We start from the raw sequence: 16,087 nt of genomic DNA, 5'->3' as shown, positions 1-16,087 counted from the left end.
GAGCCAGCTTAATGTAGATGTGTAAATTTAATATATAGCTAAGATTTGATCTATTGTAGTATGACAGCATGATCTACAACTTTGGTGTATTCTACACATCTTTAAAGATAGGTGTGTCTTTTTCCTTTGAACTAAAATTTACAAAACACAATAAGAAACATTTTGCACGAAGAAATAGATAAAATCATCTTTGTAATATCAGGTGTTCAGAATCAACACCTTTAAGAAGACATTTAAAGGGCCATTAGTGCCCTTGATCAATAGACTATATGGCATTGGCTGGATAATAAGAAATAATGAGTTATTGTACATTACATAAATATTCTGTGATAAATACAATTTACAGGCTTGATACTGTTGGAAATAGAGGAGCTTCTTTCCCCAAATATGCTTTTCCGTTACTTAAATCCATATCTATCCATATAATGAAGCTGAAATTGGTTCCATAATTGCTATTTTTTATGCATTTTTTTATAATTTGATATAAGAATCAGTCTATGACATTTCTACATAAATAATGCAAATAGAATATCACTTACAATTATGCCAGAGACAGTTATAACATGCCTCTGTTACATGGAATTATATATAAATTTATGAAATAGAAAGGAAAGGACAGCACAGACTTGTAAATCAATTCCAAAAATCAGTGGCCCAGCAATGTTGCTTTATAACAGTGTAAGAAAATCAAATAGAACTCCTTTATAACAATTTAGTTAGAAGACAAGACAAACACTTGTCATATGGTTGTTGATCTATCTAAATAAAAGGACTTATTATAATAAACATTTGACTGTGTGCCGTGTCTCATGCCTGGAATTCCAGCACTTTGGGAGGCCAAGGCAGGAGTTTAACTTGACTCCAGAAGTTTGAGAACAGCCTGGGCAACATGTGAGATCCTGTCTCTACAAAAAATAAAAGCAACATAGTTAATACTATTTTCAGGATTTATTGCATTACACAAAAAATGGGTAGAACTTATATAGTCCTAGCATCTATTGTAGCCCTAGCATCTATTACAGTCCTAGCATATATTAAGTGAGATTAGAAACTTGACAGTTACCACTTTTAAGGTTGACAATATGAAGAAAATATCTACAAATATTCCCATTAAGATTATGATGGATTTATTGAAAAAGATAAAATACTAGCCTAGAAAGACTAAATTTAAAATGATATACTTTTATACACAAAATGAAACCACTGAATGAGGTTTTTAAAAAGTATGCTAGTATGCTGGTATAGAAATGTCTTTAAGACATTGTTTTTTGCTTCTATGTTCATCCTTAGTATAGGTTAGCCACTTGGTAAGGGTGCTGAATACAGAATAAAGCTTGTCACAGCAAAAAAAACCAATCTCTAGAAGAACCACTTACAATAACTCAGCTCCTGTGTTGCCACCTCTGAGGCCATTCTACAGTGAGGAGACTGGCCTAAGTATGTTCTTTAAAAACTTGCAATCTATGTCAATCTCTTTTTGTGTAGAATGTGACCAAGGTACAGAAATCCTCCAAGGGCAAATCACTGGAAAAAAATACATGTGTATTAATATAACAAATGGGTCAAGAGTATTTATCTTTTTGATTGCATGGTTTGCATTCTGTTGTGTCTCCTCTATATTATACTGATTTTAATTTTTTTTGCCCTTAATTTATTCCTTACAGCCAATCTAGTTAATTACAGTTCTGAAAGATGCTTCCTTTTAATGATTTTTCTTTGCATATTTCACTTCTTTCAATTATAGTTACCCAAGGCATTATTCTGGAATAGAGAAGATTATAGCCCTTAGTTGAAACCATGTTTAATTTCAACAGTGGCAGAAATGTGCAGAAGATTTCCTTTTTCTTTTTTTTTTTTTTAAGCTGATAGTGTTTTGAGAGCAAAAGAAATATTAGGCAAGACAGGCAATAAAAATTTTATGTGATTTAAGAGCACAACGCCTTCTCTACAGAATTAATATGGTTTGCAGCAAATTCCACATCAACTATGAAATATAAAAGTAGAGAGATCTATTATTATGTACTGTTATACTCACATTGCTTCCAAATAGAATATATATTAATTCAGACATCTGACATTGCTTGACATCAACACAGTATGACCTAGCTTCTGAGTTCCATGACTCTGTTTCTTTTGCCAAAATAGAAATTTATTTTCTGTATTTTCTCACATGGTAACAACAGAGAAGTTGAGAGAAAAAGGTACACCCACTTCTAAGTGGTTAATTAATTTACATAAGAAAGGAGTAAGTAAGGACCAAGGTACTATTTTGTAACACTTTAATCATCAAATTTAAAAAATAAAACACATTTTCTATACTTAGTGTTATTTTTATCTTGCCTACAAGTTTTCTATACATTCAAGGAGAATATTTTTATACTTTAAGTAACTCAAGAAAATATATGTTTGTGTTTTATAAAAATACAAGCATCTTTCAAAATCATTTCACTTGCTTCATCTAGAAATTGTCTTGATGCAGACAACAAGTCTGTCTATGCAAAAATTCATTGTTTAAAAATGCATTCTAAGAATTCAAGGTGTTTTTAAAAATTTAGATATATGTTTTATTGCATATAGTAAAATGGTCAATTGTCAGTGAAATTGAACCTTTAAATCTATGTAACTGTAAAAAAGAGTTAAAAGTCATTCATATATAAAATCTCACTTCTGGCCGTAATATTCCTATATGCAAGGCATGCACCAAGTTTAAAGCTGTTTTAAGGAAAGAGAATTTGTGTACATAATCCCTATTTTTTTCCCCAAAGGATATGATCACATAAGGCAACATTCATGTATCATAAGATCTGAATAACCAACTACAAATACTGTTTTTATTAAAATGTGAATATATACATTTTTGCTTTTATGTGGGTTATCTTAAGTTAATTTTTTTCAGAAGCTTCATGTCACCTGGATTTCTATCAGAAGTGGCATGCTTCAGTTTAAGCTCGTCAGACATAGGACTGAGACCAGCAGATCCTTACTATGATGGGCATTTGTAACAGTAATTCATTTAGGCCTTTGTTGATAAGACATGAGATCTTAAGAAGAGACTGACATTTGATTAGTGAACTGGTGACAGGACAAAAATTGTTTTTTGCAGTATAGCTGTTGCCATTTGGAATATGCTGAAATAAACCTGTGCCTAAGATTCGAAATCATCAGAAAACATGTCTGCAAACTAGTTTCAAATAGTCATAAAGACACATTTCTTAAATGTTGTGTTGCAAAGCTGATTATTATTCATAGACAGAATTTCTGTAAATGCTTTCACCTGATAGGCCAGCAGAGACTTTTGTCATTTTTTTAATAACTCCTCTACTATATTGTGTTAAAATATTGGACTTCTATTATGAAATAAAGTACATAAAATCTGGTAAATCAACTTACATTTAAATGATTAAAAAATACTTTTTCTATATGATTTAGTAAGTTGGTTAATTTTAAAAAATCATGCCAAAATACCTTTCTTATTCTGCCTAGAAAACATTAGCATAAGTGTTAGCCAATGGAGACTGTGTAATTCTTTTTGCTCTATAGTTTAGCTGTATTTTGAATGTGGGAGAGTGGGCTATAATCAAAATAAGAACCACAGTATTAATGTTTATCATGGAAATAAGTGAGGTTATCTGAATGAGATGTCAAATCAATAAATGATTTTTTTGATCTAATTGACTGTAATGTTTTGAATGACCACCATACATAAAGACGTCGTGATGTTGGAAAGCTAGTTATCTTTTATTTCACCAGGAAAGAGTGTAAAATAGGTAAATAGCCACCAGGTTAAGGCCAAGAATCCTTTTTCCTGATTTTTTTTTGCTGCAGCCATAAACAAATACTCAAACATTCAGTCCATTGTACATATCACCTCTAGCTAAGTGATATGTAAGCTTTCTTGTACCTCTGCACTTCTATGAATGTTGTAATTAGTGTTTCTCATAGACTTTAGATAAAATATGAGAATGGTTCTTGATTGTAGCTTCAGGTTATTACAAATTTAGGCTACATTTATTTATTAGAGGAGACCCAGTTTAAGTGAAACTGCAAACAGTTAAAAATTTTTATGTATAATTAGCTACATGCTTTAAATAGATCTTTAAGATCTATTATTACAAATCACATAAATCAAAGAAAGATTTCAATTACAGAAATGTAATGAGTTAAAAGGTGATCATGAGAGTTCTGCTTCCAGTACTGCCATGAACTCCTAACAAAACAATCATGTAGCATATAATAACGATAAACTCTTGACAAAACTCCTAGGGAAAACAAAATCCTCTGAGCTACCTGAAGGCACTAGAGAGCAAATTAATATAGGCAGGACTAGAGAGAAGTTGAGACTCAGATAAAGAGAACAGAGCTTGAGAGTTTTCTTATTTTGTCACATTTAGCCAAATTGTAGCCCTTCCAGTATGCACCATGTAAGTTGGTTGGCTAAAACTCTGACAGAAAACACAAGGTCCTGCTACCTGGCAGAATTAAAGGACAGTGTTCAAGGCACCACAGGCACTAGAAAATGAAGAAGATACAAATCTTTGAAAAGAGCAAGCCGGAAAATGAAAACTCAAATTAGGATAACAGCCAAATATCTGATTGACCATTGAACTACACATGCACAGGGTAGACTCCAAGCAGACAACTAAATCTAACAAGTTGAACGAAAGTTCACTCTGAAACCACAGAAGGGGAGCCAGAAATTGCAATTTATTTTATCAAAGATAAATACTGTTTACACAATTATTCTTTGGCAGAACCTAACATAATCCAAATTCTCAACAACATGAAATTCACAACACCCAAAATATAATTCAAAGTTGCATGTCACAAAAAGAAACAAGAAAACATTACCCGTTCCTAAAAGAAAAGAAGAATCAATGAAATAAAGAGCAACAGCAAAGTGAACTAAATTTTGGAATGACAAAGACAGAATTTTAAACACAATTATAACTGCTCAAGAAAGATGGAGTCAGATTGTAGCAAAACGGAGACATGCAATAGATATGCAATAAATAAGTATAATAAAATGTTGATTATAGAATCAAGATATTCACTTCAAATGTATGTTAATTTCTATGTATTTTTTAATTTTTCATAAGATAATGAAAAATAATATATATTTTACAAAAATAAAAAGTAGCATAATCCTGAAGATAAATACTTTGTTACTAAACTAAAGTGTATTATGCTAAATTTATCATATGCATATAAATATCTCTGTTCTATTGGCCCAGCTTATTCTACCTAGCTGATAATGTTGGGAAGAACATATAAATATAATAAAAACATTTAATTTTATAAGTGAATAATTGACTACAATCAGGACAAAGAAAGACTATTTAAAAAAGTAAATGTGTACAAGCTTTGAAAATTAAAAAAAGATACTACACAGCTGTTCTTCTTTTCCCAACTGACACCATTCAAGTCAGTTTTCTCTGAGCTTATATTTCTTCAATTTATAGAATGTAGCTAATTTTACATATCCTCTAGGATTATTGTAAGATCAAATAAGAGAATACACTTGGAAAACATTGTATCAACTTAGAAGCATGTACAAAATATGATCATTCTATAATAAGTTTAAAAAAGACATTTGACTTATTTCAAAGAGTCTCTTAGTTCTTACGAGAATCAGATAAAGTATATGAGTTGATATGGTTTGGATTTGCATCTGTTATGCCCAGACAGTTGGTTCCCCCAAGAAGACCACCAGAGACCAGAATCAAAGCCAAGCGGCAAGGATCTTTACTACAAGTTCGAACCTGGTCCCTCCATTCCACAGTACACAAGAGGGCCCCGAACAATGCTAGCATTTGCTTTTTATAGCCCGAAAGTTGCAGGGGAACAAAGAAATTCTTTTGGCTCCCGCGCTTTCAGTAACCTTGAACGGCTGTCCCCTTATCGGAGACTTTCCAGGTGGTGTTTGTACTGGGCTCAGGGAGTTGGAGAGATATATGGTGGTATGTGGTGGGATGGGAGGATGGGATGTGTTTGTACTAGGCTCAGGGAGTTTTGAGCCTGGGGCTGAGAAATGTGCCCAGCTCCTTTCACATCTCCACTCAAATATCATGTCTAATTGTAATCTCATTGGTTAAAGCAAATGCTTGGTGGGAGGTGATTGATCATGGGGACACATTTTCCCCTTACTGTTCTCATGATAGTACATGAGTTATCATTAGGTCTGGTGGTTTAAAAGTGTGTGGCACCTCCTCCCTCTCTCTCTTCATTCTTCTCTGCCCACATAAGGTGTGACTGCTTCTCCTTTGCCTTCTGCCATGATTGTAAGATTCTTGAGGTCTCTGCAGCCATGCCTATACAGCCCGCAAAACTGTGAGCCAACTAAACCTCTTTTCTTTATACATTACACAGTCTCAGGTATTCTTTTAGAAATGTGATATGGTTTGGCTATGTCCCCACCCAAATCTCACCTTGAATTGTAATAATTCCCATGTGTCATGCAAGGGACCCAGTGGGAGGTAATTAAGTCATGGGGGCACGTTTTTTTTCATGTTGTTTTCATGATAATGAGTAATTCTCACAAGATCTGATACTTTCATAAAGGGGAGTTTCCCTGCACATGCTGTCTTGCCTGCCATCACATAAGACATTACTTTGCTCCTCATTTACCATCAGCCATGATTGCAAGGCCTCCCCAACCATGTGGAACTGTAAGTCAATTAAACCTCTTTCCTTTATAAATTACCCAGTCTCAAGTATGTCTTTATTAGCAGCAAGAGAACAGACTAATACAGTAAATTGGTACTGGGTAGTGGGATGCTGCTGTAAAGATAATCAAAAATGTGGAAGTGACTTTGGAACTGGATAACACGCAGAGGTTGAAACAGTATGGAGGGATCAGAAGAAGATAGGAAAATGTGGGAAAGTTTGGAATGTCCTGGAGACTTGTTGAATGGCTTTGACCAAAATGCTGCTAGTAATATGGACAATGAAATCCAGGATGAGGTGGTCTCAGATGGAGATGAGGAAATTGTTGTGAAATGGAGTAAAGTTTACTCTTCCTACATGAAAAGACAGGTGGTGTTTTGCCCCTGCCCTGGAGATGTGTGGAACTTTGAGCTTGAGATAAATGATTTAGGATTTCTGATAAAAGAAATTTCTAAGCGGCAAAGTGTTCAAGAGGAAGTAGAGCATAAAAGTTTGGAAAATTTGCAGCCTGAGAATGCAATAGGAAAGAAAAACTGATTTTCTGGCAAAAAAAAAAAAAAAATTCAAGCCCACTGCAGAAATTTGCATAAGTAACGAGGAGCACAATGTTATATCACCAAGACAACGGGAAAAATTTTTCCAGGGCATGTCAGAGATCTTCACAGCACCCCCTCCCACCACAGACCTGGGGGCCTAGGATGAAAAAATGATTTTATGGGCCTGGCTCAGGCCCCCACTACTGTGTACAGCCTAGGGACTTGAGTCCCTGCATCCCAGCTGCTCCAGATATGGTGAAAAGAGGATAAGGTACAGCTCTAGTTGTGGCTCCAAAGGATGCAAGCCCCAAACCTTGGCAGCTTCAACATGGTGTTGACCCTGCAGGTGCACAAAACTCAAGGATTGAGGTTTGGATACCTCCCCCTAGATTTCAGGGGATGTATGGAAATGCCTACATGTCCAGGCAGAATTTAGTTACAGGGTGGGGCGCTCATGGAGAACCTCTGCTAGGGCAGTGCAGAAGGGAAATGTGGGGTCGGATCCCCACACAGAGTCCCCACTGGGGCCCTGCCTAGTGGAGCTGTGAGAAGAGGGCCATTGTCCTCCACACCCCAGAATTGTAGGTTCAGTGACAGCTTACACTGTGCACCTAAAAAAGCTGTAGACACTCAAAGCCAGTACATGAAAGCAGCTGAGGGGGAGGCTGTACTCCACAAAGCCAGAGGGGCAGAGCTGCCCAAGGCCATGGAAGGCTACCTCTTGTATCAGAGTGACCTGGAGACATGGAGTCAAGGGAGATCATTTTGGAACTTTTAAGGTTTAATGACTCTCCTATTGGATTTAGAATTGCATGAGGCCTGTAGCCCGTTTGTTTTGGACAGTTTCTCGCAGTTGAAATGGGTGTGTTTACCCAATGCCTGTACCCCCATTGTATGTAGAAAGTAACTAACTTGCTTTTGATTTTACAGGCTCATAGGCAGAAAGAACTTGCCTTGTCTCAGATGAGACTTTGGACTGGACTTTTGAGTTAAGCTAAAATGAGTTAAGATTTTGGGAGACTATTGGGAATGCATGATTAGTTTTGAAATGTGAGGACATGAGATTTGTGAGTGTCCATGAGTCAAATGACATGGTTTAGTTGTGTCTCCACACAAATCTCACCTTGAATTGTAATAATCCCCAGTTCTCATGGGAGGAAGCTGGTGGGAGGTAATTGAATCATGGGATGGGTCTTTCCCATGCTATTCTCATGATAGTAAATAAGTCTCATGAGATCTGATGGCTTACTAAAGGGGAGTTCCCATGAACAGGCTCTCTTATATGCTCCATGTAAGATGTGATTTTTCTCTTCATTCACCTTCAGCCATGATTGTGAGGCCTCTTCAACCATGAGGAGCTGTGAGTCAATTAAACTCTTTTCTTTATAAGTTACCCAGTCTCAAGTATATCTTTATTAGCATTGTGAGAACAGACTAATACACAATGTGAGAATGGACTAATATGTGAGTGTATTTTATAAATCATAAAGTGGTAAAACAATGCTATTAGCTAATATAATAACTATTTTGAAGTTTCTTCTTACCTTGATTAATGTAGTTATTTTGATCATTAACAAAAGATAACAAAACTGATGTATATACACATATCATACATATGTAATCATATATACATGTAAAATTATAGTTATCTGCTATAAATAATAATCAAACTTTCTACATCTTTATAAAGGGAAATAGAGATTCTTTATAGTGGATTATTTCATTATGTAAGTACATTTTCTGTCAAGATTAGCTTTTATTTATATAAAACTTGCTTTGGATTATCTGTGCCACATGCCAATCAGATAATAAAGTGACTACATATTATCTAAAATAAAAAAGAATGTATGTGTAAGAAAATTTTGGCAACATATGTTTGATAATTTTTGACTTTTAAAAAATCATTTGCAATAAATAAAATTTGTATTCTTAAGTATTCTTACAATATTACATTATCATATATATACACATATATATTCTATATGTGTTATAACGTACTCTGTAGGAAAAAATCTGTTTACTTCATCATATGTGAAACCAAAGGCTAATCTGATTTCGCCCACCAAACTTAACCTGCCTTGCTGGCTTTTAATCACTTACTTCTAGTTGATCTTAGAACTTCAACTAACTTCCTTATAGATAACGCCTCTGACTGTGGGTGACTTTAGTAATAGTTGCTTAAAGTTGTTTTTCAGGAACTAGAAGGCCAGCTCTTGTCTAGTTTAATCCAGTCGAGACCACTATCTTTCAATTGGGGCTGTGCAGGTGCCTGAAGAGTGACCTTTCAACATCAGAGGACCAAAACCTTCACACTCATTAGATGATGCTAATACCACGATTTTCTGCACACAGATTTTATGACAAACCATATCCTCAATTACGCTTATACAGAAACCACTAATACCTCACTTATTTACCCACCAATCACCTTTCCCATACTTTAGACCCCACTTTCTATTCCATAAGCATGCCTCATCACTATTTTCAAGGGCATGAATTTGAGATTTGTTCTTCCATCTTCCTGCATGGCAGTCTTCTAAATAAAATCTCTTTAACACCAACCTGTTGACATGCTGATTGGCTCGTTGCTTGCAGGCAGAATAAACCTGATTGCTAACAGATGTGTGAAGTTTTCTCCTCACACAAAGCAATTATTTAATTTTCTGTAAATACCCACTGGGTGTCCTGCTATTTAACTCAACTCTGACATTATCTACTTGCAGTAAGCATCAGATCTCACAGAATAAGGGCTCAGTCCCACAAGACTGCTGCCCCCCTACTTTCCAACATTAGTCACAAGTCAAGGTCATCTCCTGGAAAACTGACTGGCTATAAATTAGACGCTTATAAAACTCCCTCCTCTTGTTCAACTATTTGCTAGAAGGGCTCACAGAACTCAGGAAAGAGATGTACCTACTATTACCTCTTAATTATAAAAAAGGTACAACTCCTGGCTAACAGTCATGGCTCTTAACTGTAATCCCAGTGTTTTGGCAGGCCAAGGCAAGAGGATTATTTGCAACCATAAGTAGGATACCAGCCTGGCAACATGGCAAGACCCCATCTCTATAAAAAAAATAATGATAATAATTTTAAAATAAAAAATTAAAAAGCAACAACTCTAAAAAAGCCAAATGGAAGAGATGAATTAGGCAAAGTATGGAGAAAAGGGAATGAAGCTCCCATGTCCTCTCTAGGGTACCACCTTCCCAGTACCTCCATGTGCTCAGCAACCTGGGAGTTCTTCAAACCTATCCTTTTGAGTTTTATATGGAGTCTTCATTAGATAGGCATAATTGATAAGATTGATAAATCATTGGCCATTGGTGATTAATTCAATATTCAGCTCTTCTCCCCTTCCTGGAAGTCAGCTCACAGCTGAGGTTGAAAGCTCCAACCCTCAAATCACATGGTCATTTCCCCTGATAGCCAGCCCCCATCATGGGGCTATCCAGAAGTCCCTAACCATCAGTCATCTCATTAGCATACAAAAAGACATATCACTCTGGAGATCCCAAGGGTCTTAGGAGCTGAATGTCAGGAAACAGGGACAGAAACCAAATATATATTTCCTATTATCTCACATTACTGCTAACCATGACTAGTTTCAACTAATGAGAAAGTCATATGACCTGGGTAATAGGCCTGTACACCATTTTTTAGAACTGAAAATTGACCATTACTGGTCTGCACTTCCAGGTCTCAGAAGGGCTCAGCAATAGACAGTATAGGACAACAGAATAAGACGTATTCATGAAATCAACCACAATGCTTTCAAGAATGAGCCAGGACTATAATTTGAGAGGCTAACCTCTGTGGCTTTCAAACCTGGTTGATCTTAAAAATCATCTGGGCAAAATTTTAAAAATATATTTTCCCAGAAGCTATAAACCTAATAAATCATCTTTGGAAGTTGAGACCCCTAAATTCTTTATTTTTTTGAAGCTCTGTTGATTATTATGGTCATTAAAGTATGGAAAATACCCAGTACTATACTTACATCATTTACATCTTCTAATTCCCATGTTATTAAATAGAAACTGTGTCAAGAAGAATAACGTCTTCAAAGTTCAGGTCTCAAAAGCAAAACAATAAAACAAAAGTAGAAGCCTGTTTTTTCAAAAAGATGATATAATAGTAAGTTTATTTAAAAATAATAATAGTTATTTTAAAACGTATTGCCTGTTATTGAGTACCCACTAAATTTTTTGCATTTCTCTTTATTATTTCTAGGTGAGATTTTTTGATTTATTGACGAGGTGTTCCTAGGAGGAACTAGTAAAGGAGTGGGAGAAGTAAGACAGAACAGAAAGACATGCAGGCCGATTTTTCAGGAACAACCTAAGCCTGATTATGCAGAAAGCTCTGGAGCATTAATTATACTTTGGAGTTGGTTCTGACTTGAGGCAAGGGAGTTGGATATTTATTTTACTGTACTAGTCAGTCATTGGCTATGACTGTTGAAGCTGGAGGTAGGGGAGAGAATGTAAAATCCCAGGCAGCTTTTAGCACTCCAGTATATATGGGTAAAGCAGGTCCAGTACACAAAGGTAGTAGTTGCATAAGCAAATTGTTGAAACAAAAGCATGCAGAAACTGAGAGATAGTTAAAAAGAACCAGTAAGTGGTTTAAAACTGTCTGGGAGGAGGCCTGACAGTGTTTAATACATCGATTTGACAAATACTGATTGAAAGCATGAGCTGTGTCAGGTCCACCATTCTAGGCGGAAGATAAAACAGTGAAAAGGAAAAAACAAACAAACAAAAAAAACAGACAAAAGCCACTGTCTTTATAGAAGTTACATTCTAAAGGGTTATATAATTTTGTAATAAATCAGAATAAGAAACAAAGACTTAGGTAAAAAGCATTTATAGGGGTGGTAATATATGAATCATCAGAAGCACATTGATAACAAGAAAAAGCCTATATCACGATATGTTATTGAGTTGGCATTTGCTAGAAAGAATTAATTAATCCCCTACATTCTCTTGAAAAACCCTATAAAATTTATTCTAGAAGCATCTGTTAGAGCAAATTTGTCCAACTCACAGGTGCAGGCCACATGTGGACCAGGATGGCTTTGAATGTGACCCAATACAAATTCATAAACTTTCTTAAAGTATTATGAGATTTGTTTTGCATTTTTCTTTAGTTCATCCACTATCATTAGCGTTAGTGTATTTTATATGTGGCCCAAGACAATTCTTCCAATATGGCTCTGGGAAGCCAAAAGATTGGACATCCCTGTGTTAGAGGATAAAAGGCAAGAGAGGCATTTATCCATAGGCTTCCATATTCTATTGGTCAAAATTTCACCCCACAAGGATAAACTGTGCTGCACCAGCAGAATGTTTATGTTTATGCCAAGAAGTTTCTTGTAGCATCCCCACTTTGGCAGCCACTACTGTGTTATCCTTGAGTAGGCCAACAGTAAAGAACAGAAAAATAGAAAGCACAACAAAGAGCTCATGTGAGATACTCTTAAAGCACATCCAGAGCTGATTCACAACAACCATGACTAGAGTAAAAACAAATGAGAAAAATCACATAAGATGCCATGCACAAGAAAAAAACAAACAACCCAATCAAAAAGTGGGCAAAGGATATGAACAGACACTTCTCAAAAGAAGACATTTATGTGGCCAACAAACATATGAAAATAAGCTCATCATCACTGGTCATTATAGAAATGCATATCAAAACCACAATGAGATATCATCTCACACCAGTTAGAATGGTGATCATTAAAAAGTCAGGAAAAAACAGATGCTGGCCAGCATGTGGAGAAAGAGGAACGCTTTTACACTATTGGTGGGAGTGTAAATTAGTTCAACCATTGTGGAAGACAGTGTGGCAATTCCTCCAGGATCTAGAACCAGAAATACCATTTGACCCAGCAATCCCATTACTGGGCATATACCCAAAGGATTATAAATCATCCTACTATCAAGACACGTGCACACATATGTTTATTGTAACACTGTTCACAATAGCAAAGAGTTAGAACCAACCCAAATGCTCATCAATGATAGACTGGATGAAAAAATGTGGCACTTATACACCATGGAATAGTATGCAGCCATTAAAAGGGATGGGTTCATGTCCTTTGCAGGGACATGGATGAAGCTGGAAACTATCATCCTCAGCAAACTAACACAGGAACAGAATATGAAACACCACATGTTCTCACTCATAAGTGGGAGTTGAACAATGAGAGCACATGGACACAGGAAAGAGAACATCATACACTGGGGTCTGTCAGAGAGTGGGGGGCTAGGGGAGAGATAGCATTAGGAGAAATACCTAATGTAGATGATGGGTCGATGGGTGCAGCAAACCACCATGGCATGTGTATACCTATGTAACAAACTTGCAAGTTCTGCACATGTATCCCAGAACTTAAAGTATAATAAAAAATAAATAAAGATGTCATGTACAAGCATTATCTGATGCAGATCACCCCTTGTACTACACTTTTCCATATGTTTCTTCCCTTAAATCAAATCCAACGCTGAGTCACTGTGAAGATTATGAATCACGGAAATTAAAACATCCTCATACATTTAATAAAATCAGTTGTCAGAAGTTTCTGACAAAAACATCGACTTAGAAGAGAGTTACAGCTTAGTATTAACCATTAACTAACTTACTCTTTGGTTTACTTTCTTACAGTTTCTTACTGCCTGTAAGTGAAACAGACAAGTTCCCAAGGTACTAATTTCCCTTAATTGTTTCTATAGATAACATCTTTAATGTTGAGAAACCTCAAGTTTTCCATTTGAAATATTTTTTAGATCTCACATTCCAGTGAAACTACCAATGCCAATTAGTGTGAAGGCCCTCACTGAGGCGCTAACTCAGCTGAAGAATGCAGTTTTCACATCCTAATGATCTCTTGCACCTCATCCTGACCAATGAATGACCCCCAACTCTTCAGTCCCTTGCCTACAACAATCACCTTAAAAACCCTAGATCAGAACCCCTGAGAAGGATGGATTAGAGGGCTCCTCTCATCTCTTTGTTTGACTACTCAGTGACTATTAAACTCTTTCTCTATTGCAACCCCTGCTATTCGGTATATTGGTCTGTTATTGTACAGTGGGCAGATGAGACTGGAGGTCCTGTAACAAATTATCTGCAAAGTCTTGTGGCAAGAAAGTAAACCACAATCAACACTACAGTCACTGATCTTTAGGTCATATTTAATATTTGTTAGATAGAACTTTCAACATCCTTCTTTCACTCACCCTCAGTCATCAGCTTGGCTGCTCTGAGTTGTTACAAGACCCAAATTTCCAAACAGTATCAGCTCTCCTTGGCTTTGACATTGTCAGCCTATGGTTGCTGTAATGTGTATTCAAATTTATCACTAGTCCCAAAAGCCTCAAGAGACTCTGAAGAGAGTATCTTGGATTCCAACATATTCCTCCTCCATTATTTAACAGGAATCCTAGTTCTTCATTTTAATTGGAGTCAATCATCCCTGATAGTATAGTAATTTCTTTCTTTGACTGACAGTCTACCAGAATGAAAAAAAGCAAAGTGAACAGGTGATAGTGTTAATTTTCCATATAACAAAGAGTGATTCCCCCAGCAGAGGCATTTTTCACATCTTCAGGAACCAGGAAGTTGACTCCAGCAGAGTCAAACATGCTAGAGACAAAAGTGGTACTATGGTAAAGAAAGGTAAACCCAAATACGAAGTACATGTCAAATGTATAATCCCTGTCTCTTCTAGGGTGGGGTTTGGGTCATAATCACCAAAGATGTCATAACCTGAATGTTGAAATTTTGAAAGATCAAAATTTCTAAAGCCTAAATTCTGAAAATTACAACCCCAAAATATCAAAATTTGAAAAATATAATTATAGAAAAAATTATTTTTAAAAATTATTTTTAAAGACATTCATTTACATTTTTACAGGGAGATGTAATCACTTCTCAGCCTTTTGGCTAAGATCAAGTGTAGTATCTGTTCTTATCAGTAAAAGGGAATTTCTTTGAAACACATAAAAGCACAAGAGAAAACTCCATAGGCCACTCCACACAGTAGAACAGACAATAATAACATACATATTTGTTAACCTAAAATAATCAAAAACTTCAGAGTCTAGTTTAAAGAGAATTTGTTCAAGCAGAAAGGTTAAGGATGGCCACCTGGGAACACAGATTCAAGTTGCCCTAAATATACACTCCAATTAGCAGCCCTGATAAGTAAGGTTTTGAGGAAAAAAAAGAGAGAATGTTTATAAGTTGTTTACCAAGAGTTTACTTGTTAACATAAGCTATTGATTGGCTATACAGTGTTCTTTGTATTACAAATTCCAGGAACATGCTGATAATGGGTGAGGCAGCAATTCAGGAATAAAAATATTTCTAAACAATTGCCTCCAGGCATGGGTACAGGAATATTATTAACATCCCATACTTATGTCTCTCTGGACCTGATAAATTTTGCATACCTCAAATAGCTCAGACAGCTCCAAGAGATTTTTCTTTTATCCTCTCCCCACTTTTCATCAGGGTTTTTCAAAGAAAGCATTGTAGATGAACTCAAACAATTTTGGCTCCTTTTATGTTCAGGAGCTTAGTCCCACATCACTAGAAAAACTCATTCTCAGATGGTCCTATCCCACATGGGTAATGGGGGAAGAATGTGTTTCAGTGAGGAATTGTAAAAGCAACAAAAACCAAATTGTGATGGCATCACAGAGTGACAAAAAATTAGATATAAGTAAAGTCACTGATGTATAACTGCTGTCATTTGTCAAATCATCTCTTGTCTTCATGATACCATGAGTATAATTTTTTTCCTAAAGAAGTAAAATAACAAGAGATACATAGTATAAATATAATGAACATAACGGTTACAACAAAAAGAATTTGCA

General features: G+C 35.8%; 1 pseudogene; it reads left to right on the top strand.

Moving 5' to 3' along the window:
• The first annotated feature begins 15,132 nt into the window (after positions 1-15,132).
• On the top strand, positions 15,133-15,233 carry LOC112614940 (annotated as a pseudogene).
• The last annotated feature ends 854 nt before the right edge of the window (positions 15,234-16,087 follow it).

The sequence above is a fragment of the Theropithecus gelada genome, chromosome 1 (genome assembly GCF_003255815.1).
Source record: "Theropithecus gelada isolate Dixy chromosome 1, Tgel_1.0, whole genome shotgun sequence".
Lineage (NCBI taxonomy): Eukaryota > Metazoa > Chordata > Mammalia > Primates > Cercopithecidae > Theropithecus > Theropithecus gelada.
Note: the sequence above shows the minus strand (reverse complement) of the source record. Positions and strands in the feature narration are given on the sequence as shown.